The sequence below is a fragment of the Cupressus sempervirens genome, chromosome 3 (assembly GCF_028749045.1).
Source record: "Cupressus sempervirens isolate cs-2001-9-10 chromosome 3, ASM2874904v1, whole genome shotgun sequence".
Lineage (NCBI taxonomy): Eukaryota > Viridiplantae > Streptophyta > Pinopsida > Cupressales > Cupressaceae > Cupressus > Cupressus sempervirens.
In genome coordinates this window covers 371,066,850-371,084,566 of record NC_143120.1, presented here as the reverse complement: position 1 = coordinate 371,084,566, position 17,717 = coordinate 371,066,850, and the positions used below count along the sequence as shown (strand labels likewise).

The window sequence follows — 17,717 nt, the reverse complement described above, 5'->3', positions numbered from 1 at the left end:
GGTAAAATTTTTAGGGATTCTAGGGGAGTCACCCTAAATAGCCAATTGTCGAAAAAAGGTTTCAAGCTTGAATGGCTTGAAAAAGTCATGAATCTAGTGCCAGTAATTTTGAGCACATCTCCAAAACTAGAAAATGTACAACAAAGACTTTGGTTACCCACAAAAAGTGCATCTAGGATTTCAAACCCCAATATGCTTGAGTTGAGGCCCTAAGGGAAGACCTTGAAAAGCCAGGAACTAAGAAAAATGGGCAATCTTGGGTTCTATAATAACACTCCAAATAGTGTCAAAATGCTTTCTCCATTGAGAAAGAGAAGATTGCAAATGCCATCTTTGGTTGAGCATATCCACCATCGATAGATGGGGAGAAAGCCATCTATAACCCAGACTTGGTTTGTAATTGATGAAAGGAGTAGTAGGATACCACTTCAAATCATGCCACCAAGCTCTAACTAGCTAAATACCCACTTTATGAATTAATTGCACTAGAATTGAAGAGAGCAATAAGTCAAAAGTGTGCTGATCTAAATGGGCAAGATAGTACTGGACTTGTATATCTTCCCAAGATCTAAAACTCATGGAAACCCTAGAGAAAACATCTTTAGGAGTCTTGATGCCATGTTTGAAAAATGTAGAGCACTAGCAACTTATTTCTTGGCAAGGGTGGTACCCTAGATAGAAAACAGGTGAGATAAAAAAATGTTCTGCTAATTATAAAAGAGTCCATTACAGAACTCATTACCAAACTAGTGAAGCGAAGGCTTGATAGCTTCCCAAGCTTTCCATATGGTCTTAATGAAAAAAGAGCCCTAGATGATCACTAGCTCCCGCATAATGAGGAGGCTGTGAAAGCCAATTCCTTTCCATGCAAGCCTATTTACTAGAAATCTGAAAGAAATGCAATGCCAAACCAAAATCTTCTAGGCTTCATCACCTACGATGGCATGAATAATCCATTTGGCACATAGAGAAAGGCCCTTCTTCTATGTGGAAAGTAAATGAAGGCCTCCAGATTCCTTTGGGAGACAACAAAAATCCCAAGCCACTCTACTAAATCCATGATGGTTAGAACTAGAAGCCCAGAGAAAATCAAGGAGCAATCTTTCCAATTTCTGATAAGAGGATTTATAAGGAGCCCAACAAGAAGAAGAATAAACATGAGTGGCCGCAAGAGCTTTCAAATAAATCTAGAATTTTCCCACAAGAGAAAGTGGTTCCATAAGCCAATAGTCAAACTCCTTCGTAATCGTGGCAAGCACTACATTCAAAAGATCAACAAGTAAAACCTAAAAGGTAAAGGGAATGCCAAGAAAGTGAAGATCTCCCTGTGAGTGACCCATTTCTATTCAAACTAGCTAAGCCAAGGTGGTGTTGGCAAGAAATATTGGTAGTAGCAGAGCAATTATGCCATTGAATAGCAAATCCAAAGGCTTGACAAAAAGTGTTAAGGAAAATGAAGGCATTTTTTATGTTTCTTCATCCTCCAAAAGAGTGAGAAAGGAATCATTAGAAAAATGACCATTGACCAACTGGGAAGATGATTATGGCAATGAAATGCCATGAACTAGTCCTAAAGACATGGAGTGGGTTAGCAAATAGCCAAACTCTTCGGTAGTAAGAACATAAAGTGTTAGATCCTAGAGGGAAAACTTTCCTGATGGAACAAAAATTCCCAAAGGCCTCGGATTGGGAATTATTGATGGTAATGCAAGCATTAGAATCACCAAAGAGAATTTCCATAGACTACAAGAAATTGGGCCCAAAACCAAGAGCCTAAAGCATAGCCAAGATAAAAGGCCATTCAATGCAATCATAGGCTTTAGCAAAATCAATCTTCAAAAAATAGCTGGCTATTTGGACTTGCAAGCCCACTCCATTTCTTCCTAGACAACAATAATGTTGTTAAGCATATGTCTGGACTTGATAAAGCTAGTTTTCTTAGGCTGCACAATTAAAGAAAAAAGGTGGTAGATTTTAAGAGAGATTGCCTTCGCAATAATCTTATAAAAAATACTCAACAAGGTAATGGGCCTCCAATTGAAAATATCCTTAGGAACTCTAGCTTTAGGTATGAATTCAATATTTCCTTTATTGATAATGGCTCCTAAGCTTTTAGCATGATAGGCTTCAAGATAAAAATTTTGCAGGTTAGGACCAATATTCTCTAAAGGTGTTTGTAAAATTCATAGGGAAACTCATCACATCCTAAGGATTTATCATCAGCCATGTAGTAGATTGCCTCCTTAAGATCTTAGAGGGTAAGAAGTTTCTCATAGAAAGCACATTCCTCAACTACTAGGTGGTTAGGAGTAACAGAGATATACTTTCTAAGAGCTTCCTCCCGAGCAACTGAATTTCCCTATGAGACAAAAATGTTCTCATAGTGATGAAAAAATGCCTGTAGGATTTCAGAGAGACTAGAGAGAATAGAAGTGCCTTGTTTTATCTTTTTAATCCCATGATTGGTATGATGGGCCCAAAGAGCCTAGAAGATTGCCAACCTCCAACTAGTGCAGATGAGCTTTGATTCGGGATCCTTGAGTAGTGTAGTTATCAGCAACCTATTTATCATGGAAAAGTTTGGCAAGCTAGACTTGCAAATCCACATCTAAGGGATTAAGGGTGAGAGCCTTAGGGGCTTTCTTGAGTGAAAAAGAAGTGGATTCATAAGACCACTTTTTGAAAACTACCAACTTTCGCCCATAGATATGCAACAAGTGAATAGTTCTGGTAATGACATCATTCCACCATTGGATCCATCCTATTTGAGAATGCAAATATGGCTCCAAATTCTAGACACATAGGATATGAGCAATGGTGGAAGCATGCCTCAACATAGATGTGTTCAGGAAGAATTGTGACTTGACAAATTTTTGGAAAGTTGTTTGCCATGAAATGACAAAATAAATGAGATAGTGGTCAAATAAAATCACATCTAGTAAGGGAATGATAGATAAATCATGATCCTTAGAAAAGGAGAAAAAAGATTGAGCAGTAATCATGGAACAATCAAGATGCTTTAAAACGTGGTCAGAGCTAGCTCAAAAGTTGGACCAAGTGTGCCAAACCCCACTATGTTGGTGGCAGTTAATATTGGGATCAAAAGGGCACAATTTATTGTACATGTAGTACCAGGCATCCCTTTCCGTAGCTATCTAGTGAAAGGGGAAAATTTTATCTTTGTCAGAGGCCACTTCAACCATATTGAAGTCACCACACATAACCTAAGTAGCTAGAGGCAAGTTGTCAACTAGCTAGCCCCACATCTGAGACCTTTTCACTGCATTATTGAAAGCATAAACATTACTGACTCCAAAGGAATGATTGTTAATAGAAAGCAAGAACCAAATAATTTTATGTATGGGATTAAAATTGTGCAAAATAATAGTAGAATGAAGACGAGGTGATAGGAGAGTAACTACACCACCTCTACCAACTTCATTTTGAGAGAAAAACATAATGCCATGCAGCCAAATGATGCGACATGTAGTAGAAAGCATGAAACCTAAAATCTTAACTTCTTGCATGTAGAAAAAATTTAAATTATCAAGTCTATGATGGGTGTCCCAGACATAGTACTTTTTAGAGAGGTTTGTAAGACCTCATACATTTCATGAAAGAAAATTCATTTAAATTCTTCCATATCTTCCTCATCCTCAAGAGAGGAGTAGCTATTTTGCAAGGAGGTAGAAACTTGGTTAAAAGTAGAAGGAAAATCTTTTGGATCGATGGCCTAACATTTCACCTCTAGTTTCTCAGCACATTCCAGAGGACTACAGTAACACCACACATTTTGAGGTGCAATGGAAGAAGCAAAAAGAGGGGTTCAAACCATAGCCAATGCATTAGCTTTTGTGGCTACCTTAATTCCCTGAGAGCTAGTAGGGTTTGAAACCTATGAATCCCTCAGGTTGGGTTTCGAAGAAATTTCTTGTGTCCCAAAGTTGGTTGAGCTTTGTGCACTCCTATTTAAATAGGAGGAAACTCAACCACTACTACATATGATTGTTTAGGAGCCAATGGAGTCACGAGAACCTTGACCTTGTGCCCCATAGTAATCCATTCTTCTTTTTTCCCATTGGTTGGCTTGGTAGGAGCTTCTTTAGGTAGGGGTTTAACCCTAGGCATAGCCAAAGGACAATCCCTAAGCTTGTGTTCCATTGACTAGCACCCATAATAGGTTTTGGGGAGGTTCAAATAAAGCACCTTCTGAGAGAAGGTCTGAATCCCCACCTGGATTTCCACAGAATCCTTAAGATCCTTGGAAAGATCAACTTTGACACAAACACATCTCTAAGGGTGAGCGCTAAAAATTTTCTCATGTTCCTTTGTGATGACTTTGCCAAGAGTATTGGCAATGGACTCAATAAAAGGCCAACATGGCAAGGGTAAACCTAAGAACTCAACCCACACAAGAACCTTAAGCTTTTTGTCATCAGAGACAGTGAAGCCTTGCGACCATTTTTGAAAAACAAGTAGGGAAGCATGCATAGGCCAAGGACCATTGTTAAAAGCCACATTTGCTTGCAATAGGTTGGAAAAGTGAAATTAAATTAAAAAAAAAACCTTTGGTAAGGTTTTGCATAGTATCAAGGTAGACTCCATGAGGAGTGTAGCTCTTGTTAACCCATTCACGGAGCATAGCTTCAGGAAGAGTCCTACCCAAAAATACCCTATTAAGGTATGTTGTTCTAACCAATCATAAGCAGCATCAAATTCTTGTAAAGGAAGGATAATATTAGGGTTACCTCATGAAAAACCTTTGGGACGGACTTGCAAGGGCGTTTGTTCTAAGAAGGTGCCATGGCAATCCAAAATAGTAGTGTGAACATGAGTAACAATTGGGTCACCATTGGCCAAGGCCATTATAACCTAGCCTAAAAGCTCCCACAATAAATGTAGTGTGATAAGTGGAAACAACAAAAGGAAAGCTCAAACAGAGAGCCATACACAAGAAAACTAAAAGTTCGCATGAAATCCTAGTAGAGCAAGATTGCTTAGAATACTTCTTTGAGCACTTTTTATGATAAGAAATAATAACAATGTGTACACCCAAAAAAGAAATGATAGTCAAAATTTAATATTTTTCTCTTTGAAAAATCTTTTAAATCTTTTAAACCAATCATAAAATAGCATGGGATATAAAAAAATAGAGATTAATAATAATTTTGAGCAATTATTATATTCTAAATTATGTACTCAATTTTTGTAAAAAAAATTAATAGATACAATTAAGGTAAAAACTATAGTCTCATAGGAAGGAATTAATAATTAAATATATCGTAGCCAAAAAAATTTAAATTACTGAGTTTTTTCGAAAACTCATTTTAAAATTTCTTTACAAGTTCAGGCTACAATGTTGTTTGAGAGGGATAAGTTGAGAAGGTTCCTTCAGGATGGGCATGCTACCTTTTTCTACTATGAATTGAAGCATGGATACCAGTGGTGAAGAACCTTGGATGATTTATAGGCTTTTGAGCAAGCTTGTATTAGGCTGAATAGAGAATTTAGAAAGAACGTAAATGCCAGAAAAGAAGATTTGTTCTTGTTGACACAGTTTCAACAACGTAAAAGTATCGTTTGGATGGAGGGTCCCTTAGTATGGACTGCTTGGATGGATATTCACTATGATGTTCTTAGTTAGATGATCTATCTTCTCTTCTTTTTTTCTTGATGTACAGCTGATATGGCTCTTCCCTAATGAGGCTTGGCCTCCTTGTTGTTATTCATGGTGACTATTTGGTTCCTTTTTGTTTTTTGAAACTCTTATATCTAATAGAAAAAAAATTGGAATATAAAGAAGCTTCCCAAAAGATAATCTAATAATAAAATAGTATATAAAATTTATCAATTAATCTTAAAACTTTAGAAATATTTAAGAATAAATAATGAAAATATATTTAAAATCATATGACAACATTCTTCCAAATTAATTTAGAGCACCCGCACACCCCATATGTATATGCCCTAAATTACTACAATCTATGTTAATTTCAATCACTTTATTAACTTGTTTTAAATAGTTTTGTGGGCATCACCTCGAAGATGTATGCCATTTGTTCATTAACTTGTTTTAGTGAAAAGCTATTAGTGTGCAGGGAAATCATCTAATTGAAGAAGATTTGTAGGTCTGCAAACAAATTAATAGGCCTAAAAAATAGTAACATAAATTAAGGAAAATGGTTTCCAATTTAACTTTTACATTCCATGGTAACGTAAACTCAGGAAAATGGTTTTCAATTTTCAATTTCATACAAAATATACTACACTGCACAAAAACATTTAAACATTTTTTTCATGTGATAAAAAGAACATTGTAATAATAATATTGGATAATCTTTATTAGGAAAAAGGAAAAGGAATCTGATTCTATTACAGAGTAGTGATCATAATGAAAAGTAGACAGCCACAAATTAAAGATAAAGAGGCAATAAAAGGCTAGTTACAAACAATAAATGAATGAAACAGAAAAATGTGTCATAAAAGTTTTGTTTTGGGGCACATAAACACTATAAAAGTATTGGCTAGAATGAGAACAAGATGTTGAATAGTATTTTCTTATTTGAGAAAAAGGAGGTGAAGGAATGACTAACATTGCTTGTGGTGAAAAGGAGGGGAGGACATCAAATCCTCCAATGACTCTCATTAAAGGAGTTGAAAGGGTTCTATAGATGAAAGAGGTTAAGAGTTCAAATCCTACAGTGGTCCCAATTGGTGTTGAAGATGAGATTACAGATGGAACCTTCGGCTACTTTGATGCAAATGACAATTTTCAGCGAGAGGAAGTGTCTCTTCACTCTCTCACTGCAGGAAAAATGGTTCTTCTTTGAGGTTTTCTTGGCACCTTCACTCCTACCAGGTTGCATTTCTAATAGAAGTTTGGTGTACTCTACTATAGATTTCATTTTTGATAGATATGTTACTCTTTTCATATTCTTATTCTTGAATATAGTGATTTATTAAACAATTTTACTCCCATTATTATTATCACTATTTATCACTTAACAATTTGGTTGTTGCATGAGTTTGAAGATTGTACAAGGGTTTGTGAAAAGGGCTGAAGATTTGAAGGTGAAAGGTGTTAATGACATATTTCTGATTAGTGGTATGCATCATTATTTGCTAGAATTGTATGATAGTCTTTCTATGCATCTCAATGAGAAATTTCATCTGATCTACATTGCTACACCCTTTGCATGTTGTTTCACATCCTTTAATAATCTAATATGTTTTTTCGTTTCTCTCAGTTAATGATCCATTTGTTATGAAAGGATGGGAAAAAAAATATCCAAACAACAAGCACGTCAAATTTTTTGCAGATGGTTCTGCAGAGTATATAAGTGCATTGGGTCTGCAGACAGATTTGTCAGAAGAAAACATGGGAATGAGAAACGTAAGGTTTGCTCTTGTTAGTCCCTGCCACTCATAGGCGGGGACTAATGTTTTCATTGCACTTCTCTATTAGAAATTGCCTCGGGACTCGACATAATGTTAAAACAATCCCACTAAAATCCTCCTCCTCGCTGCATTTTCATTTACCATTATTTCCAGTTTGATTTTTCCTATGTTCCTCTTGGTTTCGGATGACTTTCCCGATAGTCTTTTCATTATTTTTCAATAAAAATCAAATTGGTTTTCACTCCACCCGTTCTTTCTACATCGCACAACACGTGCCCTTTGCATGTTCCACTGACATTCCTGCACTTTTTCTTGTTGTGGCTCCTGCTGTGTTTCTCAAAATAGCCTCTCCATGCTTCCCTGACATTCCAGTGCTTGTACTTTTCATGGCTAACACTTGCTCTCTCAAAATATGTGTTCATAATGGGGTTTTCTTATTATCATCATCTTTACCATTTTACCATTCTCGACAATCCCTTCACTTCTGGCCATGCTTTTCGGAGTTCTGTTCGTGAGTTTCTTTTCCTTGTGCTTTTTTCCTTTACTGCACATTTTCAAAAGTATTCTATTACAATTTTGTAGTTTCCATTCATTGGTGCCATAATTTTGCCTGACTTCATATATTAGGGCTTAGGATTTTCTATCTATTTCCTACATTGCTTTGTTGGAGAGGAGAGCAATGGCTCTTTGCTAGGGTTTTTACTAGCACACCACAATCATGAAGATTAAGGTCCACTTTTGGTGCCAGTTCTAAATAGGGTAATTAGAAGGGCTGCTGATGGATTCTACCTAGCTTGGACAACAAATTAGATCTTTACTATAAGTTTGGACTTGTAAACAGTAGATCAATACTCCTCATCTTCTCAGATTTAGTCTTCTGTATTAATACTCTCTCCAGTTTGTTGCATTATGGATAAATAGATAATCAATATTGTACCAATTCTTATACCGACACCTGACCCTAAACCCAAACCGGTAACTTAGTGACAATAATATGTTTCAGAAACATCATTATAGGGAAAGGAATTAGGATTAAAAAACTACTGAAAATGTACACTATAAAGTAGCCTGTATTTACTAAATGCTTATCAAGGAGGCAAAGGTTTCTTGAACTTCTAGAAATTACAACATGTTTGTTCGTGCGAACTTCTTATGCTCTCTTCTCATTCTCAAATACTAAACCTCCAACTTTGGCCTTAGCAATTTGATATCAACTTTCTTTTGTATTTAAAGAAACTCCCAACTATGTTTCAATTCCTATTTTATATATAATATTTCCCCCACACACGATTGTAGACTACCAGTTGAAGAAATGACCTGCCAACAATCCCATATTGTTGATATAATATTGTGTTAGAAATAGTCAACAGTCATGCTGTTATAACCAAACAACAAGTATACCACACATTTCCTATTAAATTGGTAACAAGATAGGAATGTCCTCCATGAAACTAGGTCATACAACATTATCCTAAGAAGATATGAATGTCTTCCTTGATACTAGGTCATACAACCTTATCACCTTATCCTCTAGAATCATCTTCTCATCTCATGGGCTCTCTATATATAGAGGCCATTGCATAGCCTTGTTGCAATCAGTTTGATGAATAAAAGTTGCTTCTCTCTTAAGTGTTTATTTCTGTTTTTTCCATTGCCAAGTATTTGTGCTTATTTCAGATCTTAGTAAATCTTAGATCTCTTATTTTTATCATGGTATCAGAGCTTGGTTTAGCCAAGTTCAGCTGGAGATTTATTTAGAAGTTCAGCTAGAAATATTGCTAGAGGATTTTGTTAAAGGAATATATTGCTGGAAATGGTTTGTTTGCAGGGCTGATTTTTTTTGGAGTGATATTTGGTTGCAGGGCTGTTATGCTACTGGAATATTGCTAGATTTGTTTGAAGGCTGATTTTTTTGCTAACATGGGTTCTTCAAATGAAGTTTTGCCTATCTTTGATGGAAGTGGTTTTGCAGATTGGAAGATTGCAGTCAAGAATGCTCTAAGAGAGAAGGCTTTATGGAGGATAGTAAATAAAGAAATTGGGGAACCTGTGAAGAACCTCCTTATAGCAATATCGTGAGAATGCTCGAAATAATAGAATACAAAGTGATAGCAGAACTCAGAATGAATCTACTGATCGCAGGCCACTTCGAGGGGGTAACCTCCTTTGAGCAAGCTCAATACAATAAATTCGTCCGTGCCCATCAAGGGCCTCAACCTATTCTTATATACTGGGTACGATCTAGAAAAGTAATACTACCTATACATGTGGGATAATAAAATATACTCACGGGACGACTTACAAAGCATATGCGTCCAACAACACTACTCTAACAAAATAAACAGAAGGAACACACAGGTTCCTAACATCCCCTCTCCCTTAGAAAAAAGCTTTGTCCTCAAAGCTTAAGGTGTGGAAATTGTTGTTGAATCTGAAGAAGGGGTTCCCAGGTAGCATCCTCTGGTTGCATGCCATGCTACTGAATCAAGACCTCAGAGATGGAGCGAGAGCGAAGCTGGCGAGTGCGCTGGTCAATGATTGCCACCGGCTCCAGGATAATGGATCCTTCCGTATCCATTTCAGGGAGAGTAGTTTGTGCTCTGACAGTGGTACCCAGAACTTTCTTTAGACAAGAAACATGAAAGACTGGATGAATGCGGGAAGAAGGAGGAAGTTCCAGTTTATAAGCAACTGAACCAATCTTCTGCAGAACCTTATAAGGCCCATAAAATTTTGGGGCCAGCTTATGACGCCCTTTCAGCTTTAGGGAGGATTGTTTGTATGGCTGTAGACGAAGAAAAACCATATCCCCAACTTGAAATGAGCGCTCAGAACGGTGTTGATCTGCTTGCTGTTTCATCCGATTACGGGCCATGTGAAGATTATCCTGTAAGGTACGAAGAATCTGATCCCTGCTGCGGAGAACTATGTCAACTGCCTGGACTGGTGAGCTGTTGGGAGTGTAGGGAAGGAGCACTGGAGGTGCCTGACCATAGACTGCTTCATATGGAGTCATTTTAGAGGCAGTGTGGTAAGAGGTATTGTACCACCATTCAGCTAAAGGGAGCCACTTGGCCCACTGATGTTGCTGTTCGGAAGTGAAGCAACGAAGATAAGTTTCCAAGCATTTATTGACAATTTCAGTTTGACCATCAGTTTGTGGGTGATAGCCCGAACTCATCTTCAGTTTGGTGCCAGTTTTCTGAAACAGTTCAGTCCAAAAATGACTGGTAAAAGTTGCATCACGATCAGAGACAATGGAAGAAGGGAGTCCATGAAGACGAAATATCTGGTCCATGAAGATTTGTGCAACAGAGGAGGCAGTATAGGGGTGGTGGGAGACTATCTGGGGACAAGGGAAAAAGAAAAATGAGGGTTTCAAGGGTAGGGAGGCGAAATGAGGCGAACAGTCCAAGAGGGATAAGGGAGCAAAATGAGGAATTGAATCTTGTGGCTTAGTTTGGTGGCAATTGGATGAGAGGTGAAAAAGATAGGGCAAACCCTAAAATTAGATAAATGAGGGATTTAGGGCTTTGATATGTAAAATTTGGGGTTGGGTCGCCAAGGAAGGAAGTATGCGAAATGATATTGCAGACGTTCTGCGGAAGTATGAGCAGAAACAGAAAGCAAACAAGGAAGCTACGACTAAAAAACAGAAAAAATTTTACTCTCTTTTTTTTTTTTTTTGAACAGTCGACTTAGAAAAATTCACTCACAGACAGAACAACTGAAAAGAGTTATTGCAATAACAAGAGATATTAGAAGTGAGAGGAACCTGAAGGCCACGACAGAAAAAAATTTGATGTAATTTCCACCCAGCGAGCCCAAGAGAGTGCTCTGATACCAGATGTGAAGAACCTCCTTATAGCAATATCGTGAGAATGCTCGAAATAACAGAATACAAAGTGATAGCAGAACTCAGAATGAATCTACTGATCGCAGGCCACTTCGAGGGGGTAACCTCCTTTGAGCAAGCTCAATACAATAAATTTGTCCGTGCCCATCAAGGGCCTCAACCTATTCTTATATACTGGGTACGATCTAGAAAAGTAATACTACCTATGCATGTGGGATAATAAAATATACTCACGGGACGACTTACAAAGCATATGCGTCCAACAACACTACTCTAACAAAATAAACAGAAGGAACACACAGGTTCCTAACAGAACCTCAACAAACTAATAAAGAAAAGGAGTTGTGGAAATGTAAGTTGGAGCAAGCTAGAAGTATTATTGGTAAAGCTTTGAGCCCCAATCTAAATAGAAGATTTGTTGATATTAATAACCCAATAGAGCTTTGGGAGACCTTAGAAAAAGATTATAAAGATGCAGACATGGCTAGCACGTTTAGTATAGAAGAAAAATTGATGAATTTAGATCCATCTTATTTTGAAAAAATGTCTGATTACTTCAATGAAGTTACTTTTTTAAATACTCAACTTAAAAAAATAGGTGCTGAATATGCAAAAAAGGATTTTCAGTTAATTGCAATGGTTGAAAGTAAGCTTCCACAGCCATATAAAGTTTTTAAGGAATCAAGGAAAAGGGTTCTTCAACTAAATCCCAATACCCCCCAGCAAACTTTTGATCAATTTTGCAAATCTATTTTAGATGAAGAAGTTTAGCTTATTAAAGAAGGGCATATTAAGAAGAATCATTCATACATAGCCAAAAGTAAATTTTTTAGAAATGATGGAAAAAAGAATTGGAGAGGAAATAATAAATTTCAAAATTATGAAGGTTCTAATCATTTTTCTAGAAATGATGGTGCAGAAAAGCAAGCTGGAAGAAAGCTTTTTATTTGCAGGTAATGTCGAGGTGAGAATCACATGGAGAAGTTTTGTTTAAAGAAGAGGGACAATGAAAGGAAGCAATATAAGCCCAAGCAAGAAAGGTTTAAGGATGGAAAGAAGGATAATCATAGTTTTGTAGCTATCTCTTTAAAAAGGCAAGCACAATCAAATGAGGAGGTAATTGCTACACCCAAAAGTAAATCTAGTGTTAAAGGGGGATACTTTGCTTCAGATTCTAATAAAGAATGGATTTTAGATTCGGGGGCATCATCTCACATGACTGGGGATAGATCTTTGTTTATTGATTTTTATGAAGGAAAGAATTCAGATCAAGAAATTTCTATTGGCAATAAAATGAAACTTCCAGTTTTAGGAACAGGAACTGTTAATGTAACACATGGATCCTTGAAAAATGTTTTATTGGTTAAAGGATTGGGGGTGAATCTTATTTCTATATACAAAATAGTTCAAGCTGGATATGAGTTTGTTGTCAATGCTGATCAAGTTATTGTTAGAGATAGAAAAGACCCAAGCAATATAATTGCTATTGGTAGAGTTGATCACGAAGAGAATCTATTTAAATTTGTGGGGTTTCTTGATGATAAATATACACTCTCTCATGCTTTTATTGCTCAAACTGATTATATGTCACAACTTTGGCATGCTAGACTTGGACATTTAAATTATAGAAAATTACAAGATATGGTTAGAATGGATATGGTTAGAGGATTAACAAAAATTTCAGCTTGTGAAGGTGTGTGTGAAGGTTGTGTATTAGGGAAACATCATCGAGATCCTTTTGATTCAGGTAAAGCATGGAGAGCTAATCATCCATTGCAACTTATTCATAGTGATTTATGTGAACCAAGATATCCTTCACTTTCAGGTGCTAGGTACCTTCTCACTTTTATTGATGATTATAGCAGGAGAGTATGGGTTTATTTTCTTGAAAGGAAAAAAGAAGTGTTTGATGTATTTCAAAAGTTTAAGGCATTAGTTGAAAATCAAAGTGGCAAAACAATTAAATGTTTAAGGACAGATAATGGGGGTGAATATTGCAATTATGCTTTTGAGTCATTTTGTGAAAATTATGGTATTAAGGTGCAAAGAACAGTTCCTTATACTCCTCAACAAAATGGGGTGGCTAAACCAATGAATAGAACTCTTTTAGAAATGGCTCGTTGTATGTTGCATTTTAAAAGTTTGCATAATAAATTTTGGGGTTTGGCTATTTCTTGTGCTGCACATATTATAAATAGAATCCCCACCAAAGCTCTCACAAATATCACCCCAGAAGAAGCATGGAGTGGTAAGAAACCTCACATTGGGTATTTTAAAGTATTTGGGTGTATTGCTTGGGCACACATTCTTGATGCACAAAGGGAAAAGTTAGAACCAAAGAGTCATAAATGTTTGTTTATGGGTTATAGTGAAGAATCAAAGGCTTATAGGTTATATGATTTGACAACAAACAAGGTCTTTGTTAGTAGAGATGTGAAGTTTGATGAGCATTCACAACTTATAGCCACTCCTTCTCACTCTACAACACCAAATGCTTCTCATTTTTCAGATATTTTAGGAGGAAATGGAGACTACATTGATGAGGATGAGTTGTGCACTTCTACAAATGATGAAAATACTAGTGAAAACAACACAACTAATGCTTTTAATCAGACATTTTCTGCAGGTAGTAATGATGAAGAAGATAACTTTTCAGCTAGCCAAAAGACAAGGAGTGTTGAAGAAATATATAGGCAAGGCTCAAAGATCCAAGGGAGGAATGGTAGTGCTCTCATGGCCAAAGTATTACAAGTAAATGACCCAAGATCATATGAGGAAGCTAGAGGGAAGAAAGAATGGGAGCAAGCTATGGAAGAAGAATATGATGCTTTGGTGAATAATAAAACTTGGGACCTTGTGCAACTTCCCAAAGGTAAGAATGTCATTAGTTGCAAATGGGTTTATAAAACAAAATTTAAATCAGATGGTGCTATAGAAAAATTTAAAGCTAGATTGGTTGCTAAGGGATTTAATCAAAAAGAAGGTGTTGATTATGAAGAAACTTTTGCTCTTGTCATTAAAATGAATATAGTTAGAATTATTCTTTCTTTGGCTGCAAGTCTTGGGTGGCATATTCATCAAATGAATGTAAAAAATGCTTTCTTAAATGGAGATTTATATGAAGAAATATATATGGATCAGCCACCAGGTTTTGTAGATCAGCAACATCCTAATCTTGTTTGTAGATTAAAGAAGTCACTTTATGGGCTTAAACAAACACCGAGAGCATGGAATGAGAAGATTGATAGGTATTTTCAGCTTCATGGGTTTCAAAAATGCAAATCAGATCCAAATCTTTATGTGAATAGAGTGCAAAATGAAATTATTCTTATTGCAGTTTATGTGGATGATTTACTCATAGCTGGACCAAATATTGGGTTAATTAGTGATTTCAAATCAGATCTTAAAGGGGCATTTCATATGACTGATTTGGGTGAACTGAATTATTTTCTTGGCTTGCAAATTAGTAGACTTCATGATGGGTTATTTATCTCTCAAGCAAAATATGCTTTGGATCTTTTAGATAAATTTAACATGCTTGAATGTAAGCCAACCCCTACTCCTTTTCAATCTGGAATTAAGCTTACTAAAGAATGTATTTTCAAGAAGGTGGATGCTACTTTCTATAGACAACTTGTTGGTAGCTTGGTTTATCTAACACAGTCTAGACCAGACATTTGTTTTGCAGTCAATTTGGTATCTATATTTATGCAGGAACCAAAAGAAACTCATTGGTTGGCTGCCAAAAGAATTTTATGATACATTTGTGGCACCATTTACTATGGCATTCATTATAGTTACAAGTCTTCAATTACTTTGACTGGCTTCACAGATTCAGACTGGGGAGGTGACATAAATGATAAAAAATCTACTGGTGGTTATATTTTTCAGCTCGGGTCAGGTCCAATTACATGGAGCAGCAAAAAACAAACTACTACATCATTGTCCTCATCTGAAGTAGAATATAGAGCAACAAAAGAAGTTGGAAAGGAAGTAGTTTGGATTCGGAACCTTTTATTTGAGCTTGGTTTTGCACAAAGTTCAGCTACTCCTTTGTATTGTGATAATCAAAGTGCTATTCAAGTTGCAAATAATCCTATTTTTCATGCTAAAACAAAACACATTGAGATTGATGTTCACTATATTCGGGATCTTGTTCAAGCAAATTTTGTTAATCTTCTTTTTTGTCCAATTGAAGACCAAGCAGCAGATATATTTACTAAGAGTATGCTTGAGGCCAAATTTTTGAAACTACGAGGCATGCTCGGCATGATTGAGGTGAACATTAAGGGGGGATAGTCATGTCATGTTCCCCTCTCTTTCTTTTGTTGTAAATAGGTACTTAACAAGGCTGAATGCCGGGACCTATCCTATCTATATTTTTTATTGTAATTTCTCCCATACATTATCATTAGTGGTAGAAATTAAGGGAGGATGTTAGAAATAGTCAACAGTCATGCTGTTATAACCAAACAGCAAGTATACCACACATTTCCTATTGAATTGGTAACAAGATAGGAATGTTCTCCATGAAACTAGGTCATACAACATTATCCTAAGAAGATATGAATGTCTTCCTTGATACTAGGTCATACAACCTTATCACCTTATCCTCTAGAATCATCTTCTCATCTCATGGGCTCTCTATATATAGAGGCCATTGCGTAGCCTTGTTGCAATCAGTTTGATGAATAAAAGTTGCTTCTCTCTTAAGTGTTTACTTCTGTTTTTTCCATTGCCAAGTATTTGTGCTTATTTCAGATCTTAGTAAATCTTAGATCTCTTATTTTTATCACATTGTATGGAGACCTTTTTATTCTCTGCACATTATTTTTTCTTTTGAACGCTCATCTATTTGGACGTAAATACTGTTGTGGGCTAAACTATTAAAGCTATTACGTGTTATTGTTTAAATTTTACATAAAAGTCCTACACAAATACATTTTAAAATGATGCCGAGAATCTATAATTAGGTTGGCTGTGTGATTTACTCAACGTGAGATTTATGCCTAACTATTGTTAACTGATTTTTTGAAGCTCACGGTATTGAGATTTGGTCAACTCATACCAAACACAAGTAATGTTGTTGCAAGAGCCAGATTGCTATCATTCAGCAATGATTAAATATTGTTTAAGAATTCAATACTTTTATTTTACAGAAAGAATTTTATCATGGTCTAAACTATGCTATTACTAATACATAGAGGTAGTAATCACACAACTGACAACGCATGTATAGTTAAATCTGTCAACGTATCCACAATGTTTTCATTAATTTATGTATGATAAGTTCACAATGTTTTCATTTATCCCTCTATGCTAAGTTAACAATGCTGATGCAAGATATGGTAGGATAGATAAATAAATAATTAAAATAAAAACTAGATACACAATCGTGTCTTGCCTCAATCAAGAACAAGTCCATAAATTACAATGTCCCTGTTCTATGGTTTCAACGTGCCCCCTCCAAAATCGGTTAAAACGTTATAACAATGCCTTTAAAATTACCTCAGTAGCTGCATTTCCATTTTCTTTTCTTTTCCCCTTGATTTTCCCTTAATTTCTATTGTCTTGGGACTACTTTCCTGGTAGTCTTTTCCATTTTCTTGCCTAGAAAATGAACATGTAAATAGAATACATACCATCTGTTACTCTACTTGTTAATGCCGCTGCGTGTACAACATGTCTCTTGCATGTGACCCTGACATTTCTACACCTCCTTTACCATGGCTTTTCCATGTTTTCTCAAAATATGTGTTGAGGTTGTATGAGGTTCGTGTATTATGGCTTTATCAGTACAGAAAATTCCTTCAACTCCAGCCGCATCGACTTATTTGACTTAACACTATTTCGGGTATATAACATTATGGTCTGCATCTCAGTTCTATCTTCGATTCAGAGGTATGCTACTTGATCTTCATTCATTATTATACATAATTTTTAGAGTTCCTCAGATTATTTGAGCATTTCTGAATTGTGATGGATTTGACACTCCTCTAGCTTGCAGGAAATGCCCTCTTGTGTCTGATTTACTTGTTCTTCTGAAGGAAAATCTTGAACCCTAATAAATTGCATGTTTTCCACATTCTCCTATATCGTTAACCTAGTTGGTGATGACCTTGTGCACAGCATTTCTCTTCTCTATTTTTCCCTGTAGTCTTTTTCATTGTGCAACCACGAAAATCAATTTGGAGTAGGCTTAGTTCCATCTGTTCTTTACACAGCTCAAAGCACGTGCCCTTTGCATGTTTAGCTGAAAATCATGCTCTACTAGAACACTTATTTATTCTCATGATGAATAATAAAGCATGATCTATAAAACTTGTACAAATCTAATAAAAAGTCAATATAAAAATAATCTTCAATTAGCTCATGAATTGTAAAAGATTAATAGAAAAGAAACCGATATATATTACCAAAGAAATCTCCAGTCCTGAACCTAACACTGGAGAACTTTTTGTAG

General features: G+C 36.1%; 1 pseudogene; it reads left to right on the top strand.

Moving 5' to 3' along the window:
• The first annotated feature begins 6,671 nt into the window (after window positions 1-6,671).
• Window positions 6,672-7,429, top strand: LOC149566534 (peroxiredoxin-2 pseudogene; annotated as a pseudogene).
• The last annotated feature ends 10,288 nt before the right edge of the window (window positions 7,430-17,717 follow it).